A 26,693-nucleotide genomic window follows, 5' to 3' on the forward strand; every position below is an offset into this window, starting at 1 on the left:
TTAGTTAGTTTAAATTAAATCTCATTCTGAAAGATAGGAGAAACTATCACGGTTTTGATGGTTGTAGTTTTGTAAATACTACTAGGACATAAAAAAAATTTTGTTTCAATTGTTTTCTGATATCCCGTTCAACGGATCGACCAATAAATTGGCAAAGAGTTCGAAATTAAATACAATGATAAAAATCGTGTGCTGAAGAAAACTGGCAAAAATTGGAAAAAAAAGACAGTTTGAGGCTCAATCAGCGGCGGATCTTGGATTTTCTCGAGGGCAGGCTGACCTTCATAAAAATTGAACATTTTGTGACACATTGTTTCTGCTTCTGAGCGTGTAGAGAGCCTGTATTTTTGCTTTGGTTGGCTGGTGATTTATCTTATTCTGAAAGACAGGAGAAACTATAAAAGTTTTGAGGTTGTAGTTTTGCAAATACAGACATTAAAGCGATGAAAACAGACATTAAAGCGATTAGCACCCGGTCCTTTTGGAGCCTTACAAAAACACAAATAAAATAAACACCTGCAGATCAAACACTGAAGGAAAAAAATTCAAAGTAAGAACTACCTTAAACATTCCAAAAAGCGACAGATGAAACAGATCGAAACAAATTCTTAGAAGCCTAGAGTTAGACAAAAGTTACTTTGAAGCACTCTTGTCTCAAAATTGAACCTGTCAAAAATCTTCATAATTTTTATTCCTACTCTCATCTTCACTCGCTCAGTCGAGATAAACTATTTCGGAATAAATCATTTTCGTTCTTTTATTTCTTTTCGTTTTTATAATTGTTTTAAGATACAATCTTAACATTTCTTTTACATTCAAAAAGCTCAAAAACTGATTAGGTATCTCAAACATTTTTTTCAAGACAGTTAAATGTTCGAGATGCATTCTAAGATGACCATTTCAACCAAAACTCAATTCTAAATTGATAAATTGAACTATTCTTTATATAAATATCCAACTATTCAAGTTTTAGGCTGCATGTTTCAACCCTTCACCATCTTCGAGGCTTATCCTCAGTTTTCCTGAGAACTGGGTACTAGGTTTACTGGAACTAGGTAAGGAAATTTACTGGAACTAGGTAAGGAAATCACGAAAAATGTTTGGAAGGAACCGAATTGGCTGTTTTTTATACTAAATCTTTAGTATTTATGGCACGTTTTGGATGTACAACGAATGAATCCTAGAAAATGCAGTAACACCAATTTTAAAAGTTAAGCACATAGCACTAAACACCAAGTTTTTGTTTGAGCACTAAAATATTAGGTTTTTCCAACAAAAAAAATAAAGCTAAAACACAAACAGATTTACTTTAAATTGATAAAATAGGTTTCCTATGACAGCTCAAGTACTAAAAAACTGATTTTATTCACCAAATTTTTAGATTTCAGTCTAGGTTTGAATTATAAAGTCAAAGTTTTCAGCTAAAATAAGTATAGTTTCGGGTCAGAAATTTCTATTTCTGTAAACGGATTAGGGTAAGACAGCAAAAACTGAACAGGTAAAACCCAAACTTGGATAGCATAAGCCAAAAACCTGGTCCTGAACGGTAATTTTTTGTTAGTTTCAGGTTGCAGAACACAAAAATTAAGTTTCTGGTTTCAAAATTGAGCTTCGATTCTTCGAAATTTTTACTAATGGTGTTAAAACCCACCAAACCAATTTTAGAAATTGCTTCCTAAGGCTTAAACGGGCACTTTAGATAAGAAATGGTTGGTTTCAGACACAAAAATCTTACATCCCGATTGAAATTAGGTAAAATATATTTAGATAAAAGAAATATTTAATGCATTAGCCAATTTTTAAACTCAAAAAGTTTCAAGAAGGTGTTAAAATGAGCCCTCAAAGTTATAGTTGCAGCCAATTAGCTTAACGTTTTTGGTTAAATTTCCTAATTTTTTTGCACATTTTTTGTTGGAACAGACATGTAGTAAAGGTAGCAACCTAGATTTTTCATATCAAAACTCTACATTTAAATGATTATACTATAGTTTCAGTCAATAGAAATCACAGATTTAGCCTCAAAAACTTAGGTTTCCGCTGAGAAAATGGTCATTTTGATGTTAAAAACTTTTGTGAAAATTTGGATCAATTTAAGTGTCTAAAAAATCAATTTGAAATGATTTGGATGGCTTTTCCGACTCACTAAAATCCATCCGAACCTCACTTAAATAATTTTAAATCAATTTAAATCGATCTTTCTTGAAATTTTTGGATTAATTTAAGTGTCTTGAAATCGATTTGCATAGATTTTCAGGCTCACTAAAATCACAGGTAACAGGGCAAAAAACATACTCTTCAGAATAAATAATTGAAATATTTTTTTCTCGATTTTTTCTAAAAAAAACACACGCGCCAGATGTTATGGAACTCAACAAATGATCCACATAAATCAGATTTTGAGCTCAAAAATATGCAATGAAATCATAGAAAATCATTGTAAATCAGGTAAGAGGCAAAATCTCAAGTAAACAACAAAAAAAGATCAGAATAAAACAAACCTTGATCTCAATACAAAATGATGATAGGAAATTATAATTGAGAATCAGATTTTGATCAAAAACTTATGAAGAGAACAAAAACTTATCAAGAAAAGAGTCAATATTTATCAGTTTTTGTACTGAAAATATGCCAGGAAATCATAGAGTTTTATCGATATTCTGTTCTTTTTATTTGGTCTTTTTAAGCTACAATACTATATGGATGTAAAACTTAAAATGATAGACAATGAATAAATGCAAAAAAAATTCAAAACTGATGAAACTCGAAAAAAAAATAGATTTAAATCGAATAAATCCGTTTTAATCCCCTTAAAAATGAAAACAAATTATGACTGGGAAAATTGGATTTAAATCGATTTAAGTTCGATTCGGATCAGTTTTTTTAGCTGGTATTTTAGATCAATTGAAATCGATTTTAAATCGATCCCAATCAATTTTATCTTTTTCACTTAATCTTTACTTTTTTCATACTAAAATCAATCTAAATTTAATCAACAACTTTTTTCATACTAAAACTGATCCTAATCCATTTTTGTCAGTGCGGGGTCCTTTAAATCACCGACTCTAAGATAAACTTGAATTTTTAAATTATAGATGCAGCCCGTATCAAAAAAAAAAGATAAAAATGTTCTGGGTTTAATGATTAGGTATTCAGGGAATAAAAACAGTCTTTTTTGCGTATCGTAAAAAATAAATTTATTCCTCTCAGGAGATTTCGAAGAAAACGGCGATAAATTTACGGTCAGCAAGAACTACTATATTATTGAAAGAACCTTTGCTGAAACGGGAAGAAAGTCTTAGGCAAACATGTTTTGCTTAAGGAAAATGAAAATTTTTCTGACGAAATTGGGTCAATTTTACTTTAAAATGCAAGCTGCTATCTCGTGCTTTAAATCAAGCTATAAATTAGAAAGAGTTCAATTTTAACGACAATTAAGAAAATCACGCGCAGAAACCGCAGAACACTGGCAAAACTGGAGAAAAAAGACAGTTTGAGGCTTAATCAGCGAAGATCCTAAGATGTTCTCGAGGAAAGGGCTAGTCTTCAAAAAAATTGAAAATTTGGTCGAACTATTTTTTGGTTCTGAACGCTCGCGAATCCCAAAAATGAGAGTGTTAACTTTTGCTTTAGTTAGTTTAAATTAAATCTCATTCTGAAAGATAGGAGAAACTATCACGGTTTTGATGGTTGTAGTTTTGTAAATACTACTAGGACATAAAAAAAATTTTGTTTCAATTGTTTTCTGATATCCCGTTCAACGGATCGACCAATAAATTGGCAAAGAGTTCGAAATTAAATACAATGATAAAAATCGTGTGCTGAAGAAAACTGGCAAAAATTGGAAAAAAAAGACAGTTTGAGGCTCAATCAGCGGCGGATCTTGGATTTTCTCGAGGGCAGGCTGACCTTCATAAAAATTGAACATTTTGTGACACATTGTTTCTGCTTCTGAGCGTGTAGAGAGCCTGTATTTTTGCTTTGGTTGGCTGGTGATTTATCTTATTCTGAAAGACAGGAGAAACTATAAAAGTTTTGAGGTTGTAGTTTTGCAAATACAGACATTAAAGCGATGAAAACAGACATTAAAGCGATTAGCACCCGGTCCTTTTGGAGCCTTACAAAAACACAAATAAAATAAACACCTGCAGATCAAACACTGAAGGAAAAAAATTCAAAGTAAGAACTACCTTAAACATTCCAAAAAGCGACAGATGAAACAGATCGAAACAAATTCTTAGAAGCCTAGAGTTAGACAAAAGTTACTTTGAAGCACTCTTGTCTCAAAATTGAACCTGTCAAAAATCTTCATAATTTTTATTCCTACTCTCATCTTCACTCGCTCAGTCGAGATAAACTATTTCGGAATAAATCATTTTCGTTCTTTTATTTCTTTTCGTTTTTATAATTGTTTTAAGATACAATCTTTGAGTTTTTATAATTTCCTGAAAACTAAAATCAGAAAAACGGATCTAGACGACGTGATGACCCACTACTCTGAGAAACAATAGGGGGACAAACCAGTCAAAAGACGGTGACTAATGGCAATTGAAGTGGTAGTTTACATGTAAAAAAAAATTGGTATTGACCTCATTCATATTGGTATTATAGACAGTTGTTCATTAGTTGCTGAAATCATTTATATTTAACTATCCGCTCAATTAATTTTTTTCTAATGAATTTTTTGAACTATAATAATTGTCAAAAAATTTGATAACATTAAGTGAGACTTATTATTTAGGCTGGATTACTTAGCAATCAACCAGTAAGGTAAGACTGGTGCGACCGCTCTTTAAGAAATTCCTTCTTCCAACTAACTCGTAACAGCCTTAAAGTTCAAAAAAATTAAATAACATTAGGACTTGTGAGTGTTTGTTAGTTAGCTTTCTTGCTCAAAAAGCTAGAGACAAAGCATGTCCTTCGCTAGAAACACAATTTAACTGTCTTCTACTTGACAGACATTCTTAGTAGGGTCCAGGCGAAACAAACCCCCTACCCTTACAGTCACCCAGGATATTCTTTCATCTCGAGGATATATTAGACGGCTTTCTAACTAACATAAGCTCATTAATTTAACTATTAACTATCATTGAACTTCATATAAAAATTGAAAAGGAATCGTTCTCTGCCTAAGTCCGCTTGTAGGATTAACTTTTTTCCATTAATCGACTAAATGCGTGCCAAAATATCAGTTTACGTGCCGAAACATAAGTTGAAATCACTCCATTTGGTTCATTTCTTTTACATTCAAAAAGCTCAAAAACTGATTAGGTATCTCAAACATTTTTTTCAAGACAGTTAAATGTTCGAGATGCAATCTAAGATAACCAATTCAACCAAAACTCAATTCTAAATTGATAAATTGAATTCTTCTATATAATAAATATCCAACTATTCAAAATTTAGGCTGCATGTTTTAATCCTTCACCATCTTCGAGGCTTATCCTCAGTTTTCTGAGAACTAGGTACTAGGTTTACTGGAACTAGGTAAGGAAATTTACTGGAACTAGCTAAGGAAATCACGAAAAATGTTTGGAAGGAACCGAATTGGCTGTTTTTTATACTAAATCTTTAGTATTTATGGCACGTTTTGGATGTACAACGATTGAATCCTAAGAAAATGCAATAACACCAATTTTAAAAGTTAAGCACATAGCGCTAAACACCAAGTTTTTGTTTGAGCACTAAAATATTAGGTTTTTCCAACAAAAAAAATAAAGCTAAAACACAAACAGATTTACTTTAAATTGATTAAATAGGTTTCCTATGACAGCTCAAGTACTAAAAAACTGATTTTATTCACCAAATTTTTAGATTTCAGTCTAGGTTTGAGTTATAAAGTCAAAGTTTTCAGCTAAAATAAGTATAGTTTCGGGTCAGAAATTTCGATTTCTGTAAACGGATTAGGGTAAGACAGCAAAAATTGAACAGGTAAAACCCAAACTTGGATAGCATAAGCCAAAAACCTGGTCCTGAACTGTAATTTTTTGTTAGCTTCAGGTTGCAGAACACAAAAACTAAGTTTCTGGTTTCAAAATTGAGCTTCGATTCTTCAAAATGTTTACTAATGGTGTTAAAACCCACCAAACCATTTTTAAAAATTGCTTCCTAAGGCTTAAACGGGCACTTTAGATAAGATATGTTTGGTTTCAGACACAAAAATCTTACATCCCGATTGAAATTAGGTAAAATATATTTAGATAAAAGAATTCTTTAATGCATTAGCCAATTTTTAAACTCAAAAAGTTTCAAGAAGGTATTAAAATGAGCGCTCAAAGTTATAGTTGCAGCCAATTAGCTTAACGTTTTTGGTTAAATTTCCTAATTTGTTGCACATTTTTTGTTGGAACAGACATGTAGTAAAGGTAGCAACCTAGATTTTTCATATCAAAACTCTACATTTAAATGATTATACTATAGTTTCAGTCAATAGAAATCACAGATTTAGCCTCAAAAACTTAGGTTTCCGCTGAGAAAATGGTCATTTTAAGGTTAAAAACTTGTTTATAAGTCTATAATACACTAGATGAGCTATCAAAAACTGACTTTATTCATTTTCATGTACTGAGTTTGAGAGAGTTTAACGTTTTCTGGTTTCAGATTTCAAAAACTAAGGTGAAGATATGAATATTTTAATTTTTCACCATATTTTTTGCATGCTAAAGGATTAACAAGGTATACCTAAGCATTTGGAAAACAATTTTATAGATTAAAACTTCAACTCCAATGACAATAGTTTCAGGTTTCAGAATATAGTTTGACTCCAACAAAAATTAAATTTTGAAAAAAAACTAGGACTTTCAGCCAGTGAAAAACCTCAAAAGTTTATCAATAAATTGTAGAAAAAGCAACAGTAAGCTTTACAAAAACAAAGTTTATATTTCAGCTAAAAGTTTTGGGTCGCAAAAATTTAAAAACTCGAAAGTAAATTGTCTTTTAAATTACTTTTTATATATATCAAGTACGACGAAACTTTCAGAACCCTATCACTTACTAAACATATAATTACTTTCGCTCAGGCAAAACAAAATTTTCACTGACAAAAATTAATATCAACACTTTTAAAAAAAACGTCAGCCCGAAAAATTTAATACTGAAATTATTATAATTATTATAATGCAAAATCTATAACATCATGTGGTATATCACTAACATTGAAAATGATCATTTTAGTACATTATCAAAAACCGTAATGACGATAAACACGAGTTATACAAGTTTTTTCTACAATACGCTCCAGAAACAGACAGAGTTTTTCAGCAAACAAAAACCCCACTTATTATAAATTAAATACCCCCAGAAAGTTTAATTGCTTTGCTTCTAACTGTTTTTTAAAATCATCCCATACCCAAACACAAAACAAAAAAACTTTAACAACTTATAATTAGCCTTTAAAATTTTTCCTCAACAAGATCTGAACTACTCAAAATTATTTGTATCAAATTTATTCAGAGTTAGGAATAATTATCCTTGAAAAATTTTGAGAGTTGCTTATGATCATCTAAATAATTAATTGTGTGTGCAAAATGACGTAAAAACTATGACTAGTTTTTATCAAGTGAAAACAAAAACATATATTTTAAAATTAGAATAAATCAACCCCAAAAATTATATGGTATATCACCAACATCTAAAAGGATCATAATAACCTTTTGACCAAACATCCAAACAAAAGTAATATCGAATTAACCAGCAAAAAAAACCCAGAAATAATTTTTTTTCTAAGAAAGCCTTACCGAACCCATAGCACTATTGATATATCCAAAAAAAATATATTCATCCAACCCAATAAAATTTACAAAACTTAAATAGATTTATTTGATTCTCATTGTTGATCAGTACACAATGCATCTAAACATTTATATACTATTAACCAAACATTTTTTCTTAAAATTTTGCGAACGTAGTTGCATATTCAGATTTAGCTTAGATCCAAGGAAGGTGCAAAAGTTTTTCTTAGAGAATTAGAAAAAAAAGGTAGCATTTTCTCTAGGCACTAGACCAGCATGCCCAGGTGACGATCATAACACAAATGATAACAGACAAAAAGCTTCATTCGGTTCAAAATGAAGAGGCTCAGCCGCTCAATAGTATCATGGATTAGCAGCCGGTTTATTTTGGAACGATAAAAAAGATCAGTTTATGAATAGTTTCACTGATGATACGGATAAAAACAGAAGACGAATAGATGCAAAAAACATAAAAATGCAACATGATGAATTGGTCAAAAATTATATACATAAGTTAAGCACCGCAGTAGATTGTGGACGGATTAATCCAACCTTTAATGATGATCAAAGAACAGCAATTTGATTAGTATAAAACCCCAACAAAATTTCAGGTATATGTCGAACTGCATTGAAAATTCTCAATTGCGTGACAAATTGAATGGTTTAAATTTTTTTTTACCAAAATAACTATTATCCTCCAGCCTACCTGGTTCACAATTTTAGTGATGATGACATTCCAGGAGACTATACCAATAGTGAGTGTGAAATTGTTAATTTAAACTAGATCAGACTCCGTCTGATGCAAATTACAGTTGTTAATTAATGTCAACATCCCGTCGGAGACAAAAAAACTAATGGTTTGAAAATCCGATTTTTATTATACACTGGAGCAACAGGTGTGCTTATTAGATTTGACAGTTATAAACAGTATTGTAAATTAGAGCCTCTACAGCTGAACAAACTAAGATCAAGCACAGTTGCAGTTAATGGAGAAAAACTTTAACTTATAGCTTATACTACTTTTGACTCTACTTTTGCTAGTAACAATAAAGCATGGGTAAAAAATAAAGCAAGGACTTCAACCAGGGACCAATGCGATCTATATATAGAAATCATCAATTTCATTTCTCAAAACATTCAACCAATAAACTTTTCAATTTTCAGATAAGCATTTAAAAAAAAACAGATATAACGGTACCTATTAATAATATAGGAAGCAAAATTTATCCATATCTAAGCTTTTATCAACATGTACTTCTTGCAACAAAAAAGTCATCCCGCGTTATCGCACGAATAATCATCCCGCATTATTTCATTTTCTCTAGCAGGCCGAGTTTTTGATAAAGGAGCATCGTTCATAATGGATAAGTCTTTGGAACAAAAAGTCATTAAAGCGTATAGTACATATCGTAAGTAAAGCTTTTATAACGCTGTTATAACGCTTAACATTTGTGCATTGACCTAACTTCTTGTAAACTGAGCAGTAAAAATATTTTTTTCTTAGTAAAAAGTAAGATTACGTGTGTTCCTTGTTTTTCCATTGGATTTTACTAATCAAGAATTTTTTGCGAGCTTGTGTTGATTGTTTTCAAGCATTTGCGAGACGCATAAATTTGACTGAAATCAAAATTTTTTTTGTACAGAAAAAAAATTCATTGCAGTATACCAGGTGAATTAAACTTTCTTCTGTTTAAAAAAAAAAGAAAATTTTCAGTTGATTCACCTGGTATACTGGCGGTTCTGTATGACTTCGAAAATAATATGCCAAATATATGTGCATAAGGAGTAAACCGAGATCGAGAACAATCAAGCACGCCAACAATTATGGACCAACCTCAATCCTCAAAATCAAAAGAAGATAAAAAAAAATCGGAAGCCAATGGCTAAGGCAAAAAATTTTCGAAATCGAAAAATGTAGAATATTTTGCAGAAAGCCAGGAGCTCGAAAAAGAATAGTTTCTACGAGTCTTTCTCATTTCAATTTCAGGCGGTTTCATCACCTAAAACTCATTATTACACTTAGGGGAATGCAAAATTGACTTATGTACAATAACGAGAATTAAAGAGTAAAAAATTGTTGAAACCCTAGCCAGTGTCTCCAATTGTAACAAACTTAATTAGCGAACTTAATTGACGCCATCAGAACCCTCTTGGGGCCAAAAAAGGGGCTGATGACAATATTAATTAGTTTTGTAGTTATCAGGTTACAAAATGTAAACTAGAAGAATTTCATTGGAAAGGGAATTATCCTCTCTTTCCTTCTCAACAAATTAAGGCAATTTTTTTCCGATGTTTCACATCATAAAATGGTTGAACAAAACTTTTTGACCCGACCCGCAGTAGATTTTATGCCAGCATTTGTTGGTGGCTTTATGTACAATTTTAAATTTAAATGGCACCATATTCTTTCAACCAACGCAATCAAGTGTTGGTGGTTGTCTGAAGCCATTGTGATTTTTATGATTCGCTTCTTAAAACTTTGACAAAATAAAAAATTTGGTGGCTAAGAATTAAGTACACCCAAGTGCTTAAACAAAAAAAAACAACATATTTTCAGAAGCAACGTTTGAAAATTGGACCGCATCATGACTATGATTATTTACAAAAAATTTAACATCAGAAAACTCAAGACGTATTTTTCATTACAAAACCTGTGAAAATGGATTAGTGCAGAGGCTTCTAGCTTGAAAGAAAGTATTCCACTTATCTTATTGAATATGATATCCCTTTAATTGGTCTTTAATTTTCATTCTTATTCGATATTTCATTTTGAATTGAGTCTATAGCAAATCTCTTTTAGTTCTTATCAAAAATGAAACAAGTTTGGTTAGTATCTTGTAAATCTTATCAAATAAAAAATTTTGTTTTTTCATTCTTACTTTACAACCATGAAAGTATTCATTTCAAACACAATTTCATCTAGTCAACCCCGATCAAAATGTACGGCTGTATGTTTTGTTGATTATTGCACAATCAGGATCAAACTGAGAAGTTATTTTCTTTCTCTACTTCTCATCGCGGTGGGTTGCGTGCAACAAAAAGAATACTAGTATTTGATTAGAGTAGGACGCATAAATCAGCAATACTTTTGTATGAAAAAAACTACATTTGAGAGTTGCTTATGATTATCTAAATAAATAATTGTGTGTGCAAAATGATGTAAAAAACTATGACCAGTTTTTATCAGGTGAAAATAAAAGCATTTCTCTTGCAATTGGAATAAATCAACCCCAAAAATTATATGGTATACGACCAACATCCAGAAGGATCATAATAACCTTTTGACCAAACATCCAAACAAAAGTAATATCGAATTAACCAGCAAAAAAAAAACCAGAAGTATTTTTTTCTAAGAAAGCCTTACCGAACCCATAGCACTATTGATATATCCAACAAAAAATTAAATTCATCAAACCCAAGGAACCATACAAAACTTAAATAGATTTATTTGATTCTCATAATTGATCAGTACATATTGCATCCAAACATTTATATACTATTAACCAAAACACTTTTTCTTAAAATTTTGCGAACGTAGTTGCATATTCAGATTTAGCTTAGATCCAAGGAAGATGCAAAAGATTTTTTTAGAGAACTAGAAAGAAAGGTAACATTTTCTCTAGGCAGTAGACCAGCATGCCCAGGTGACGATCATAACACAAACGATAACAGACAAAAAGCTTCATTCGGTTCAATATGAAGAGGTTCAGCCGCTCAATGGTATCATGGATTAGCAGCCGGTTTATTTTGGAACGATATAAAAGGTCAGTTTATGAATAGATTCACTGGGGATACGGTAAGTATAGAAGACGAATAGATGCAAAAAACATAAAAATGCAACATGATGAATTGGTCAAAAATTATATACATAGGTTAAGCACCGCAGTAGATCGTGGACGGACTAATCCAACCTTTAATGATGATCAAAGAACAGCGCAAAGAATGAAATTCTCTGTGCGCGGCTTCAGCCCGATAGACTTGAAACAAAAGGCACAAAAAGTAATAGTTGAGAATCCACCCGTAACTTGGCAACAATTAACAGATCAAATAGCTACAAAAGACTTAAGTTCTGCAGTAGGTAGTGAGTTTATTGTAACAGGATCTAGTTGCGTAGATAAAAAATTGGAAACAGAAGGGATTAAAGAATCAATTTAAAGAGTTAACAGGACTAATGAAAGATCATAAAATAAACGCAGCTTTTAATCCAAATGAACATAAAAACAAAGAAAACAACCTATTGTTTCGCAAATAGTGTTGCATGTCAGGCCGTATGATAAGCCACTGCCTTAAATATAAATATCAACAGGAGAAAAATTATGTTCATTTCCAATAAGAGAGAATGTAAACAAAAATTCTCAAACCTATAGCTGTAGGTCAAAAGCAGACAACAATTTCAATAGTACAAAACCCCAACAAAATTTCAGGTATATGTCAAACTGCATTGAAAATTCTCAATTGCGTGACAAATTGAATGGTATAAAACTTTTTAACCAAAATAACGATTATCCTCCAGCTTACCTGGTTCACAATTTTAGTGATGATGACAATCCAGGAGACTATACCAATAGTGAGTGTGAAATTGTTAATTTACACTAGATCAGTCTCCGTCTGATGCAAATTACAGTTGTTAATTAATGTCAACATCCCGTCGGAGACAAAAAAAACTAATGGTCTGAAAATCTGATTTTTATTATACACTGGAGCAACAGGTTTGCTTATTAGTTTTTGACAGTTATGAACAGTTTTGTATATTACAGCCTCTACAGCTGAACAAACTAAGATCAAGCACAGTTGCAGTTAATGGAGAAAAACTTAAACTTATAGGTTATACTACTTTTGACTCTACTTTTGCTAGTAACACTAAAGCATGGGTAAAAAAAAGCAAGGACTTCAACCAAGGACCAATGCGATCTAGATATAGAAGTAATCAACTTCATTTCACAAAACATTCAACCAATAAGCTTTTCAAGTTTCAGATAAGCATTTTTTTTAAAAAAAAACAGATATAACAGTACCCATTAATAATATAGGAAGCAAAACTTATCCATATCTAAGTTTTTATCAACATATACTTCTTGCAACAAAAGAATCATCCCGCGTTATCGCACGAAAAATCATCCCGCGTCATTTCATTTTCTCTAGCAGGCCGAGTTTTTGATAAAGGAGCATCGTTCATAATGGATAAGTCTTTGGAACAAAAAGACAATAATGCGTATGGTACATTTGTAAGTAAAGCTTTTATAACGCTGTTATAACGCTTAAAATTTGTGCATTGACCTAACTTCTTGTAAACTGAGCAGTAAAAATAATTTTTTCTTAGTAAAAAAAAAGAATACGTGTTTTCCTTGTTTTTTCATTGGATTTTACTAATCAAGAATTTTTTGCGAGCTTGTGTTTATTTTTTTCAAGCATTTGCGAGACGCATAAATTTGACTGAAATCAAAATTTTTTTGTACAGAAAAAAAATTCATTGTAGTATACCAGGTGAATTAAACTTTCTTCTGTTTAAAAAAAAAGAAACTTTTCAGTTGATTCACCTGGTATACTGGCGGTTCTGTATGACTTTGAAAATAATATGCCAAATATTTGTGGATAAGGATTAACTCGAGATCAAAAACAGTCAAGCACGCCAACAATTATGGACCAACCTCAATCCTCAAAACCAAACAAAGATTAAAAAAAACCGGAAGCCAATGGCTAAGGCAAAAAAATTTCGAAATCGAAAAATGTAGAATATTTTGCAGAAAGCCAGGAGTTCGAAAAAGTATAGTTTCTACGTGTCTTTACTCTTTTCGAATTCTCATTATTACACTTAGGGGAATGTAAAATTACCTTACGTACAATAACGAGAATTAAAGAGTAAAACTTTGTTGAAAACCCTAGCCAGTGTCTCGAATTGCAACAAACTAAATTTGCGAACTTAATTGACGCCATCAGAATGCTCTTGGGGCCAAAAAAGAGACTGATGACAATATTATTTAGTTTTGTAGTTTTCAAGTTGGTGGCTTTATGTACACTTTTATATTTAAATGGTACCATATTCTTTCAACTAACGCAATCAGGTGTTGGTGGTTGTCTGAAGCCATTGTGATTTTTATGATTCGCTCCTTAAAACTTTGACAAAATAAAAATTTTGGTGGTTAAGAATTAAGTGCTTAAACAATTAAAAACAACATATTTTCAGAAGCAACGTTTGAAAATTGGACCGCATCATGATTATGATTATTTACGAAAAATTTTACATCAGAAAGCTCTTGACGAATTTTTCATTACAAAACCTGTGAAAATGGATTAGTGCAGAGGCTTCTTGCTTGAAAGAAAGGGGTCCACTTATCTTATTGAAAATGATATCTTTTCGTAATTGGTCTTTGATTTTCATTCTTATTCGATATTTCATTTTGAATTGAGTCTATTTCAAACCTCTTTTAGTTCTTATCAAAAATTAAACAAGTTTGGTTGTTATGTTGGAAATCTTATCAAATAAAATATTTTGTTTTTTCTTTCTTACTTTACAACCATTAAAGTATTCATTTCAAACACAATTTTATCTAGTCAATCCCGATCAAAATGTACGGCTGAATGTTTTGTTGATTATTGCACAATCAGGATCAAACTGAGAAGTTGTTTTCTTTCTCTACTTCTCATCGCGGTGGGTTTGCGTGCAACAAAAAAAAACACTAATATTTGATTAGAGTAGGACGCATAAATCAGCAAAATTTTTGTATGATAAAAAAGCCACATAATCATTTTGTATAAAAACAATATTCGAACTGTGTCAGGATGATTGACAACAGAGTTTGAACAACCTGTTATGAACTGTAAACTATCAGTTAAAATCCACAAAATCAAAGTCAGAACAAGAAGAAGCTAGCATAGGGTCACAGCAGTCTTGACAATTAAACCCCAAATTATCAATTCGCAACACAGTTGCAAACTATATTGGATGATGATGAGTACCACCAAAATCAAGACAGAGAGTAACAATTGGATCAAATCGTTTATGACCTAGATGAGAAGACGGCTAAAGCAAACGCTCAAAAACATTTGAAAGGAAATGAATGATTTAAACTATTTAACTGCATTTATTAACGATTCGATTTCAACTTTAAGTATACGGGTTTTTTCAAGAATTTAACTTAACCCTAATTCATGATATAAAAACATAATTTGATATCAATGTAAATAAAAAAATCGAAAAATTGTCTAAATAAAAAAGGTGAATTGTAGTTTTGCATATACTACACGGACAAAAAGAGTTATTGTTTTAACTGTTTAATAATATCCCGTGCGGTAAATCAAGCTATAAATTGCCAAAAAGTTTAAATTTAACGACAATAATGAAAATTGCGGGCCGCAGAAAACTGGCAAAAATGGAGAAAAAAAGATAGTTTCAGGCTCAATCAGCAGCTGATTTAGTATTTTCTCGTGGGGAGGGCTAATCTTTAGAAAAAATCAAACATTGTGTCGAAATTTTTATTGTTTCTGAGCTCTCACAAATCACAATACAAAAAGCGAGTCTTTTTGCTTTGGTTATAATAAATTGTCTCTCAATCTGAAAGATAAGAGAAACTGTAAAAGTTTTGAGGGTTGTAGTATTGCAAGTACTACAGGGACCTAAAGGACTATTGTTTTAATGATTTACTCAAGCTTTGAGTTGACTCCTTCCACATTAATTTATCAACCGTTTAAAAACCTAAGCTTGTCAAACTTTCTGAAAATAGTTATAGTTTAAAACTTTAGCTTAAGAGAGTGTGAATTTTTTATAAGGGATAATTAAATATAAATGATTTAAGGGATTTTTGAAAAACTAATCTTAGTAGCAATAGGGTTGGGGTCAATACCAATTTTTTTAAATTCAAACTAGCAGTTCATTTGCCTGTAGTTCGCGTCTTTTTTGCAGATTGATTAGTCCACCTATTGTTTCTCAGACTATTGGGTCATCAGTTCGTCGAGATCAGTGTTGCTGCTTTCATTTTTCGGAAACTCAAAAAAAATTTAAAATCGTAACTTGATGAATTTATATAAATAAAAGAAACAAAAGAGTATGTCAATTTGACCGAGCGAGTGGAAATGAGACAAGGAAAAAGTCATGAAGTTTTTTGACATGTGAAACTTAAAGACAAAATTGCTTCAAAATACCTTTGCATAATTTTAACCTTCTAAGACTTTGCTTCATCGGATATCTGTTTCATCTTCCGCTCTTTGGGAAGTTTTCAATAGTTGTACTTTTGAATTTTTATTCCTTCAGTGTTTGATATGCAGGTGTTCTATTTCTTTGTGTTTTTGCAAGGCTCCAAAAATACCGGTTGCTAATCGTTTTAATGTCTGCTTTTCAAGGCAGAACATTTTAACCGGTCAGCCTGTATGGTGACACCTTTTGTTGATACCCGATAAAATAGTCTGTGGAAAAATGTTGAATAGTTTAAAATGAATCCAAAAAAAACTTAAACGTAAAGTTTATTCATTATGAATCGTCAAAGGAAGTTTTTACAAATAATTTTTGTTTGATTCACGGCTTATATTCGTTAAACAATTTTGTGGGAAAAATGTATACTCAGGACTATTTTCAAGTTTCACTATTTAACGTTCTTTTTTAATTTTGACGAAACCTTTTTGGTGGTGAAAACAGATGACTGAGAGAGAAGTGGATGAGATGTGACTAAAATAAAATACCAATGGGAGAAGATAATTAACAAAGATCTTACATATAATTGATTTAAAAAAAAACGTTTAAGCTTTTGCTTGACTGTTTTTTCAATTCCTAAAGCAAAAACTTTTTAAAAAATTTCTATTGATACCAACTGCCATGTCAAACATTTCTCACTCTTCTTTGAAAAAAGGTTCTGCAATATAACAAGAGTGACAGTCATGAGTTGTTTATATTTTTTTAAATATGTTTACTGTAAAAGGCTGGACAGCTAACCGGCGAGGGATAACATCTGGTGTGACATTTGTGGTTTATTTTTCTCAGTTCATTGCCTAACTAACTATGTTTACTACCTTTTTTTGCTCACGTATTCTCTAGGGACATCGCAAATGTGACAAATTCGTCCGGAAAAAAAAACTTTTACGTCCAATAGCGTGGAAACACAATATTTATTGTTTACACTCACGTTGGAAAGTAGCATTAGGCAAGGAAAATGTGACTTATTTATCCGAAAAAAAATGCAAATTATGTACAATCCGTTTTTTTTCTGAAATTTACCATCTGAAAATGTCTATCCAGAAAACCGGCGTATCTTTTTGTCTATAGAATTCTTTAATTTTTAGATAGAATTTTAAACATTGCTATCTGGAAAACTTGGGCGCCGAAAAATTTACTCTTATAACTTGGAAAATAGTTTCTGAGTCTGAATACATAGGCTTTGTGACCGGATGTTTTTAGCCTATCGTATAGCTAGTTTGGAGAAGTGTGCACCCACCTAGGAATGAATCACGTCAACATTTACTACATTTACTACAGTTTGTTTTTGGGTTCGTCGCAAATAAGCTAAGAAATAGATAAATTACTTAAAAAAAATTACAAGGGCCTAAAACAATACATGATTTTTGACTTGAGTAAAGCAAACTTGCTACTGAAACGAACATACAGTTCGCGTCGCGATTACTGGTTTCATTGTGCCAAACCATTTTCCATGATTTCTTTTAAAGAAGCTTCCATAAAACTTGATTCCAGTAGAACAAAAAAATCTGTAGCGTCACTTAGAGGTATTTTTGTGTGACAGACATGCGATTTGTTTTTGAAGCGTGGATTTTGAAACAAGTTATGGAGAATTTCGAGCTAAATTTGTTCTTAAATGTCTAACAATTTTGGGTAATCAAATCTCCGAGTGATGCAGTTATCAAGTTTTAATAAATTCATTTGTGAAATAATAGTTCATTCAAGGCATTTGAAATTTCCTAGATCTTGCTAAAGTTTTTAAAATAAATTTCATTGAAACTTTTTAGAAAATGTTGATAATTGTGCATTCTCCAATCAAGCGTCGAAACTCTTACCTTTTAAATTGAACAAATGCTTGGGCAAAATAATTGATGCAAGTTAATCAAAATACTGCGCTCATCATAAAATACTAATAGAAACAAGAGTCATGCTGTTGAAATCAATAATTTCGTCTCACTTAAGATTAAACTAGATTTTTTTCAAAGTTTAATCATGTCTCAAAAAACAAACTTGACAGATAAATCAACGTACAATAGACTCAATGTTCGACAAAAGCACATGGATGTTGCTATAAATAGAGAATGAAAAAAAATTGAATAAAAATAAACTTAATTTTAAGGTTGATAAAACAGAACTGGTTTTGTAGAAAAAAGAATAATTTAGAAACTAATTTAGAAAATAATTTAGAAAAAAAGAATAATTTAGATACATTCAAATAGAGAACTTTTGCTTAGAAAATTATAGAACTTAGATTTAAAAAGAAGAAAATCCATGTTTTTTTAGCTCGAGTGCCTGGGAAAACTGCCTGTTGCAATTGAATCAATATACTGCGTGCAACTTAAGATACTAAAAGAAAAAAGAGTAGCGATTTCCCAAATATTTCAATTTCCTCACCTGGATGCAAGTTAGCTGTTTTTCAAATTGTTACCACTTGTTGAATTATAACCTATGCGCGAGATTTACTTTGCGCGAGATCTATTTTTCAAGTCCAAGTTTTACTAGCCGATTTGTTTTTCGCACAACATAGCCTTACCAAAAAGTTCGATATGTCGAAAAAATATTCAGACAAGCAAATCTAGTGTGTCTGACATATTAGATGGCAAGTTTTATTGCTAAAAATTATTGCCTTAAAATCAAAACATTAAAATTGAAGCAGGGATTTAAATCTGAACACAAATTCAAATTTAAACTTAACAAATTCTCGATAGATATACACAAACAAAGTTCCATCAGTAAATCAATCAACTTTTTTTATTTTAAAAATATTCTAAATGCGTTTTGATTTATTCTGAAAAATCTAGGTGATAAAAGTATTTTTACATGCTGCTGTAGTTAGGTTTTATTTCATTGTAATGATTGCATTCATTAGCAACAACTATGTAAGCAGCAGTTGTTTGATTCTTTTGAAATTCATCGATAAATAATTTTCTCGAAAATTTGGTTCTTAAAATTTATAAAAATAAACTTTGGCATCATACGCAAAAGAAATAGTTATCAGTTTATCCGATTTTATGCAGTCACGGGACATAGAAATTGCAACTTTTTGATTTCAGCGAAAACGTGAATGAACCATAATTCACGTTTTGTTTGTTTTCTCTGCAACTATTTAAGATTCAGTTTTCGACTTTTGACAAAAAGTAAATGAAACGTTTTGAAAGCGCTTAACTAAGCCGAAAATTGAGAAACCTTGGCCAGCATATCAAAAATAGTATTAGAGGTGTTCTTGCTGTGAAAACAACCTCACAAACATTGTGAGGAATTCAATTTTTTTGTCATGCTTATGTTATTTAAAAATGACAAATAACAGAATTAACTGAGTTACTGTGTCCGAGGTCGAGAAACGGTCATATCTGTTTTCACGACACATACACTAAATTTTCTTAGGATATTATCCAGAAAACTGAATAAAATTTACATGCAACACAACTGCTAATAAGACTCCTATGCTTAGACTGGAGCAGTAATTTTCCAAAAAATTTCAGTGGTTTTTTTACCGAAATTGATCATCAGCGCTAAGTTATTCCTAAAACTTAAGCCGTTTTTCTTACGCCAGACCTAGTAACTCTGTTAATTCTGTTATTTGTCACTTTAGGTACCATAATGAGTAAGTCTAGCCCCGCAGCTTCCCAATGAAGTAATTTTAGCCCAAAATTTCAATTTCCTCATATTTTTGCTGAGTTGTTTCCACAGCAAGAACACCTCTAAAATTGGTTATGACATTTTGGCTAATTTAGGCCTTCAAAACAATATTTCCCATTTTTGGCCCGGTTAAGTCCCTTCAAATAACTTTATTTACCATATGTGTAAATTTGAACCTAGTATCCTGAATAGTTGCAGAGAAAACCATGAAAACGTGAAGAAACAGTTCGCTCATTTTTTCGCGGAAATCAAAGAGCTGAAGTTCTATGCCTCGTGACAGTATAATTAATCGTTTCAAGAACAACTGGCGGAAGCGCTGATTAACACGCAGAGGAGGTACGTATTCATTCTAGAAATGGAGCGCACACAAAGTATAGCCACAAAAGTTCAGGTGAAAATAGAATAGGATATTTTACCGAAAAAAAAGTTATGTACATTTTGTAAAACGTTTCCCTTTACCCCTAAATTCGTTTGCTCTCCCAGAAAGTTTTGGATGTAATAGTTTTTCCTCATCAAGTGGAGCGTTCTGATGACACCATTTTTGATAACGCAAACTAAGTTTTTTCCTTGAGTTGAAATACTCCTGAGAAACGCGGCAATGAACATAATGATTTATTTTGTCAAGATAAATTTGAGGTTAACAAGCGCGCTTAGAGCCGAACACAATGATCGGACCAAATCGTTTTTTACAAAAACTGAGATTTTTTTTATTCCAAAGCAGTCCATTTAGTTTTCGTTAAACTCTTTCTATGACATGATAAAGTAAGCAACTACATACCCGCAGTTACAATGAATAAAAGAACTGACTTTCTATTTAAAAATATACAGATTTCATTTTTGTTGTAATTTTATATTGTGAAATTCGACTATGTAATTTTAAAAACTGATTATAATGCATATTGTTTTGCAAACGTTTTATACTGTATGTTTTCATTACATCTTTGGCAAAACACTTTAAAACTAATTTTTCTGTATCGAATTTGATGCTTAGTATGAACAAGTTATATACATATTATCTACAGATTATCTACAGATTATCAACAGATTATCTACAGATTATCTAGAGAATAAATACTGATTATATACAGATTATATACAGATTATATACAGATTATATACATAAAACATTTTGATTATATACTGATTTTCTCAACATTCTCGCCAATCAGATAGAATGCGTTCCTTGAGATAAAATTATAATGCAAACTTCTCATTGAACTAAAAGTATATCTATTTTTACTGAAAATAGGGGGAGGAGAAAACTTACATAAACGACATTTAATCAGTTTGTTGAAGTTTTTGCTAGTTTTAACCAAAATAAATTTTTTTACATTGCAAAAGCACTCAAAACTTTCTTTGAGTGAAATTTTTGACAGATTTTCCCTTCTATTGGAAAATTTTTATTTTCTTAAGCTCAAATCTGAAAAGATATTTTGCCTATGATTGTTTTTAGTAAAAACGTGAACGTTTAACCTTTGTGTCAATTTGGCCCATTTGGTCAATTTGACTAATTTGGGACAATAAGCGCGCAATCCATTTTGTGCTATTAGTGCCTAAGAGGAGATTTAATCTACTTCAAGAATCGTTCCAAATTGTATTCAAGCGAGTTTTTGGTCTTTTAAAAAATTTTGCTACTCGCAAAATAAATAATTTTGTACCTTGTATAGCGTGTGGGGGAGGGTGGTTTCCAAAGAAAAATCCAATTTTTACTAACTTCTTTAGAGCAAACACATTTCTATCGAGCTCAAAAAGAAGTCGGAACATTCAGGGCTTTGCCTTGATACAATCAGTCTTGTTGTTCCGTCTTTCGAAGAAAGTGACGAAATTTTGTTGCTCGAATTTTTTTTTCCTGACAATTTTCAAGTTTTTAACAAGCTATTTTTACGGGAGTTTTTTATATCGTACTGTTGTTGTCCTAATATAAAAACAGTTATTTGAAATGGCCGATTTGAGAAAACATGGGGGCGATATATTTTGAGCTATTGACACGTAACAGGGGATCTAAATTGTCTTAGAAAACGTTCTAAATTGCATTGATGTTTGCTATTTGGTCTATTTATTACTTTGCTGCATGCGTTATATATCATTTTGTACTTTACATTGCTTGTACTGGATGGATTTTAAAACAACTTCAAAAAAAGTTATGTTTTTTTCTTTTTTTTCAAGGCAAACACTTTTCCTTAGACCTTACAAGGTAGTCGGATACGATAAAATGGATACGATAAAGATTTTTGGGGATGATTTTTCGAAAAATCACGCAGCACAAAATTGAACCTTTTTATTTATTTTTGAAAATTTTCTCCATGTTTTAGAGGGAACACTAGTTCACAGACTTTAAAGGCAGGCAGAACACTCACGGTATTACCCTTATACGAACATAATTAATCAAGCTCTGCTGAGCACAAATAATAACCCACTTTCTTCGGAAAATGGAACAATAATGGATCTATCTTCTGATAGTGGACACAAACATCAAAACGCATGCAAGTTGAAAAAGGTTATTTCTGCCTACGATGATGATTGAAATTGCAATTAAAGCATGGTATCAAAAGAGATGATAATAATGGTTGAATGATTATGAAAGAAAGATCGAATGAGTATAAACAACAATTCAGTGATTTTGAAAACTTCATGCTTTCTGAAGTACCTGCTAGTCCGTTGCCTGAAATAAGCTTCAAATGATAATTTTTATGTGATTGAAGAGTTAAATAACTCATAAATTATCACACCAATTGAGTATATAGGGCGGCTGAAAAAGATAAAAAGAAAAACCAGTGCTATGCATGCATCACATATTGTTCCGACCACAACACAAAAAATTAAATGGAAACAAAAAGCAGTGTTTATATTTTTAAATTTTTCTTATAGGGGGTTCAATATTTGAATATCGCGGCTAGAATGAAAGGGCAAATCTGGGTCTTTCTCGACGGTTTTCAAGTTTTATTAGGTCGATCCAATTGATTCTCTGAGCTCTCCTAACTAAAGCGTTTTATAGTCCCTATTTTGACAATAGTATATATTGGCGTCAAAAACAGCTTTAGAAAAATTTTAGGGCTATCCAGTTTTGAATTATGCAAGAGGATGATATTTTTATCACATTAATGAAACTTCAGTCACGGAGTCTGCATATACTTATCCATGGAGGGATTCGTCCCAACTCATCCTTCCCCTCACCACCCAAAGGGGATTCGATCTCTTCACCACCCAAAGGATCCCTTTGACAAAATTGTACTATATCAATTTTGGCTGACTGACGTTAAGTTTTTCCAAAAGAGACTTCGGGGCCAATTCATAGTAACTTTGAAAGGCAATGCCGCGACAAAAAATAAACAGAATTTTTTTGGTCAAAAACCGTCCAAAAAGTCCCCAAAACGGCGTTTTGGTCTCCTTTGCAAAAATTATGATAATTCATTTGATGAGGTAGTCTGGCAATAATTCAAGTCGTGGTACCTAATTGAGTGTAAAACACACCCGAATCGTTGTTCGTTCTCACCTTCTGTGGTCTGGAACAGGGGCGGATTTGAGGGGGGGGGGGGGCGGGGGCGGACCCTAAGGGATTCGACCCCCTTTGTACTATTTTGAAATATATATTTTTGGTGATGGACCCTAAAATTTTTCTAAAGGCGCCTTGGGCGAGGGGGAGAGCGCGCCGAACCGAAAAAAACCCAATTTTTTGGTAAAATTTTTCCAAAATGTGCGTAAAAACGTCTTTTTTTGGCCTGTTTTTTCAAAACTTTACCTGCGGCGCAGAAGTTTTGGCCAAAACAGGGTTTCTATAGTGATTTGGTAGAGCTAAGAAAATCAAAATGGTCGACCTAAAAAAAAGGTCGATCAAAATTTTTTTGAAAATCCACCCCCCCCCCCCCCCTCCCCCTCGAAAAAATCCTAGATCCGCCCTTGGGTCTGAATATTAGGATTTTTGCATTAATCTTGCAAAAAAAATTTGAGCTTCCCACGTTTGAGCACCTTAACAGAGTTTTATAAAACCTTCAAAATATAATCAAATGCTAGCTTTCAATTGCTTCTGAAATGCAAAAATTTCTAATAGTTACTCAGTTTCATTCTCTGAAAGGTGAGTCATATTCAAATATAACTCTTTTACGAATTTTTTTATTATGATCATACAAGTGTAGATACAGTTTTGTTTTGTGTATGGGTAGTGTAACGGGGGGGGGGGGGGGGTTAATGATGCTTTCGCTGAGAATTTATACTTCAGAGACGGTGGTAAGACATGGTACAGTAATGGGGTCAGTCACTTACTTCCATATACCATGTTGACACCGGCACTGAAGATAACAATAAGGAGAGAAATAAATATCAAAGAAGTTGTTGTATTCTTGTGTGTCATTCTGCTGCCAGTTATTGTTGTACCACTCTAAACTAGATATTAATTCAGGTCTCAAGAATACTCAGATTGCGCACCTAATAATATGCTTTTGTGCAATCTTTTATTAAATAATAATTTGTGGGGCGTTTATCCCACGTAAGTTACTTTACTACCACCAATGAAAGAAAAGCAACTTGACGAAGTGTAAAAAAATTATAAACAAAAGACACTGTCGATAAATTTTGATTATTTTAGATAGATGGAATTTTGGAGATAAACTGAGACACCTTAATTGAGTGATAACTTGAAGCAGTGCTAAATCAATCAACGGCAATCAGCAGGTTTTTTTCTTTTTATTTGTTTTTTGTTTAAAAGAATATTCACTTCTGCACAAATGAAAGGAAAAAATAAAAAGCAATTAATTGTCGCATTAATATTAGATCAGCTGAATTGCTTTGGGCGATTTGTCATCAATTAAAAACGGCTTTTTTCCAGAAGAAAAAGGAAGTAAATATTTATAAAGGGATATGTTGAGACAGTGGCGAATCGAAAAGGGATACTTGTTTCAGTTTTGGAAGAAAAAGAATTGAAATTATGACCAACTGTTTTAACAACCAATAAATGATGAGCATACTCATAAGATGATTTAGCAATAAAGAGAAATCTTTTTGTTACATTCGCACAACTGCTCTTTCTTTTATTAATTTTAACTTAATTTTCTTTTTAAGGAACTGGTTTTTTTGAATAGAGGGCGCAAATTTAATTTTTACAACCATTTCTTTGTGTAGCTGCAGCCCATTTCTTAATTGAGCTGGTCAAAGGCTCTTGAAATTCGGATTTTTTATTGTTTTATTGGAAAAAAATTATCGTAAAATTGGTTTATTCCCTCAAAAATATAGCTTTTTTTATAGCTACGTTTTTAATACCCCCAAACTTTACAATAAGAGTTCCATTTCAATTAGCATAAAACACCTTAAAATTCAATCGATTGAAAAAGAACTTTGATAAAAAGTTCAATTTTGAACAAATTTTAACGTCGTGTTCAGTTTGACAGCAATCAATGTGCCAATCAGTTGACTAAATTAGAAAGGAAAACTGTACGCAAATAAAACTCACTACTAAAAAACTAGGTGTTTGCACTTGAATAAGTAATGTAAACTTTGAAAATTACAAAGACGTCATTTAAAACGTGTTGAGGCATTTTCAATTAAAATTAGGTTGAAATGTGAACTGATAAAAAAGAACTCAGAGATTCGATAACAAATCTGGTTATGACTCAACAGTTCGACTCTTTCTCTTGCAAAAAAAACGTTGACCGCTGATGGAGATAAAAACATGTAATTTTAAGGTTTTGTCAGAGGTCGAAACACTAAAGCAAACGCTATCAAAAAATATCTCACCCCGCCTCTCAAAAACTTTGCAGTCTCTCTCTGGAGTCTTTTGATAAAAAGCCCTCTTTCATATTCAAGCCACAAGGACAAACTAATTATCCCGATAAGATAATTTCCCTGTATCTGAAAGCTATTGCTGTAATTACGATCTGAATTGAATAAAATTGATCAACCGACTTCATTCAGTTGTTGTCATAACTGATACCTGGCACTAATTTGAAGTAAAGAAAGTGCACAAAGTAATTCGAAGGAAAATGTCTCTTATATTGGAAAGTTTCGAAGGAAACCAAATGAAAAGGGCAACAAGAGCTATAGGGAAAATTTTATTAGAGCTCATTTATTAGGGCAAAACCCTGAATGTTCGGACTGCCCTCTATCGTCGATCACAAGCTGTTGGGTAAAAGCATATTATAAGATGTTCGAAAAAATGGAAAACTTTTCAAAAGTTTTCTTTTTAAATTTTATTCTTCACAAGCCAAGTAAAATACGCGTGTTACAAATATTTTGCGTGTTGCAAATTGATAAGCAAGTTGCTGGCCTCAGTTCAGTTTTGAAGGGTTTACTTTTAAAAATACCGTCAAAAATGCTTAGTTAAAAATCGACAGTTGGCTGAATAAAAACAAGGCTGCATGTCTATCAGAACAGAGCCCTGAATGTTCCGACTGCCTCTTAATTGGGTTTGAATAGTTGTTGCTAGAAAAAAAATGTTGAACAATGTCAAACATCAAATGCAAACATTTGTCTCGAAAAAAAATCAAATCAATTCCATCACAACCTTCCAAATGAAACAAAAAAGTTTTCGTGTTTTCCATTTTTCGGCAGTTCTTGTTTTACCCTGAATGTTTCGACCGTTCTTTAATTGGTCTTGAATAGTTTTTGTGACGAAAAATCATTTCAACTATAAATTTGAAACTGTAATTGTCAATTTATAAAATTCAATCTTTGAATCGCACAAGGATAAAAAATGACTAATTCGTTTGCCTGAATTCATCTTCGAACAATTTTGAGTAGAAGAAACATGTAGCTGGCCAGGCACTAATAAATTGCGTCCTCCGAAAAGGCACAAAATAAAATTCAGGTAAAATAACAATACCTTTGAATTCAAGGAGTCATTATACTCAGTGGAGTATAAGAACTTCTGTTTGAAAATGATTTCGGCTATCAAAGCTATTGTGAATTTAAAAAAAACCAACGCAAGCATAAGTTTTCCTTCACTTTTTCGAACCTACGAAGCTAAGAACTTAAAGACTAAGCTCAAGCTCGACTGATCAAACCATCATGGCATCATAAAACTTGATGTAATTGATTTATAGTAAACAAATTGACTGGCAGTTCTAGAAAAAAAAGTTCCGTTTTATGTTATACGTTATCATGAGCATCAGACTCAACAAGCATTAATTAGTAAAGAATTAAAAATCGCGTCGACGGCAACTTGTTTACTTTTTTCT

General features: G+C 31.9%; 1 long non-coding RNA gene across 3 annotated transcripts in view; it reads right to left on the reverse strand.

Moving 5' to 3' along the window:
- The window catches only part of LOC134840116 (uncharacterized), a 128,496-nt gene extending 103,801 nt beyond the window's left edge, over positions 1 to 24,695 (reverse strand). The window contains exons 1-2 of one of the 3 annotated variants that reach the window (XR_010162402.1): positions 23,788 to 24,561; positions 22,175 to 22,189 (exon numbers count right to left, since the gene is read on the reverse strand). This is a non-coding gene — a long non-coding RNA (uncharacterized LOC134840116). Of the gene's footprint in view, positions 1 to 22,174; positions 22,190 to 23,787 lie in introns of all 3 variants that reach the window. The other 2 variants (XR_010162403.1, XR_010162401.1) reach the window with 2 other exon arrangements.
- Positions 24,696 to 26,693: the final 1,998 nt, after the last annotated feature.

Source organism: Symsagittifera roscoffensis, chromosome 2 (genome assembly GCF_963678635.1).
Source record: "Symsagittifera roscoffensis chromosome 2, txSymRosc1.1, whole genome shotgun sequence".
In the NCBI taxonomy this organism is placed as follows: domain Eukaryota; kingdom Metazoa; phylum Xenacoelomorpha; order Acoela; family Convolutidae; genus Symsagittifera; species Symsagittifera roscoffensis.